At 45.2% G+C, this 1,623-nt stretch overlaps 1 pseudogene; it reads left to right on the top strand.

Moving 5' to 3' along the window:
* Nucleotides 1-435: 435 nt before the first annotated feature.
* Nucleotides 436-1,111, top strand: LOC102427525 (annotated as a pseudogene).
* The last annotated feature ends 512 nt before the right edge of the window (nucleotides 1,112-1,623 follow it).

Raw genomic sequence — 1,623 nt, 5'->3', positions numbered from 1 at the left:
AGCTGGATTTGGTATACCCTGGGACATTTGCTGAATGGCCTCAGACCCAGCACTGGCACTGCATGATCTGGCGAACACCACTCGCCCCTACCTGATGACTTACTGAGAACCTACCTCATGTACCACCGGAGGCTCTTTCAGTGACTGACCTAGCAGGCAGCTGGCAGGTGGAGGCAGATCTTGGGGTGCCTTAGACTTTTTGCTGACCTGCCCCCAGGCCTGGTGCTGGTAAAAGCCAGCTTTGGTGCACAACTTGGTCCTTCCCACACACACCCAGGCCAAGCAGAAGCAGGCACAAACTGTGGATTGCTTTGTGTCTCCAAACACATTGCCTAAGGCCAGTCACAGGCAGCACCTAAACAGCAATGAGCAGCCCCTAAAAGTTTGGGATGCTGTTTTAAGAAGAGTGGGAGGAGAAACGCAGCGGGACTGGGCAGTGCTGACGACGCAGAGCTACCCGATCCGTCTGAGATGGCAGAGGTGGAGGAGACACTGAAGTGACTTCAGAGCCAGAAGGGAGTGCAGGGAATCATCGTGGTGAACACAGAAGGCATTCCTATTAAGAGTACCATGGACAATCCCACCACCACACAGTATGCCAACCTCATGCACAACTTCATCTTGAAGGCCCGGAGCACCATGCGTGAAATTGACCCCCAGAATGACCTCACTTTCCTTCGAATTCACTCTAAGAAAAATGAAATTATGGTTGCACCAGATAAAGACTACTTCCTGATTGTGATTCAGAATCCAACTGAATAAGCCACTCTCTTGGCTCCATGCATCATTCCTTAATTTAATGCCCCCTAAGAATAATAGTGTTAATCATGTCAACCAACTGGCAGGTGGAAATCACCTTAGAGCCCATGCAGACCAATCTAGTGACCAGTGTGGGCTGCAGCTCCATCCCACCCACCAAAGGCATCCCTCTGCTGGCCAGTTCCCCTGAGTTCCCAGGAGGGCCTCTTTCCTCAAGTCCAGGTTTCAAAACAAGAGCTTATGAGAGGCCCACACCCTGCTTCCTCCTGACGTTCAGTTCACTTTGTTGCCCTTGGAAAAGGCTGCTTTTCTTTAACTAAAAATAACTGAAACTTGAAAAAAAAAAAAAAAAGAAGAGTGGGAGAATGGCTGCTGGGACAAGCAACTTGCAGTCTTCACCATGGTCTGCTCATATTTATGTGGTGGTGAGAGGGCACAACTAATATATGTGTCGTTGTTTGGAAAATCTTGGAATATCTAGAAATATACAAGTACCTAATAACAATATTGTCTTTGCAAAGACCTGGATGGCTGAGAGAAAAGTGAGGAACAGAGACCATTTTTGCAACTTATAATTTCGTATCTTTTGAATGTTATAATATATACGTGTATTTTCTATAGAAAAACATTATGCAAAAAGCTGCTATTGTAGCAATCAGATTTCAATATATAAATGTATCAAACCAACACATTGTACACCTCACACTTATTCAATGTTACATGTCACTTATATCAATAAAAAGGAGAACATTTAACTTTGAGATTTTACACCTGAAACTGCTTTGTTAGCTAAAAGTTCCTAGAGGGAATAAAATGGAGAGGAGAGGTAAAATACCTCTAGTGGAGGAAAAGGCCTGGAGAAAT

The sequence above is a fragment of the Myotis lucifugus genome, unplaced genomic scaffold, assembly GCF_000147115.1.
Source record: "Myotis lucifugus unplaced genomic scaffold, Myoluc2.0 scaffold_4528, whole genome shotgun sequence".
In the NCBI taxonomy this organism is placed as follows: Eukaryota; Metazoa; Chordata; class Mammalia; order Chiroptera; family Vespertilionidae; genus Myotis; species Myotis lucifugus.
This window is presented reverse-complemented; position numbering and strand designations above follow the sequence as displayed.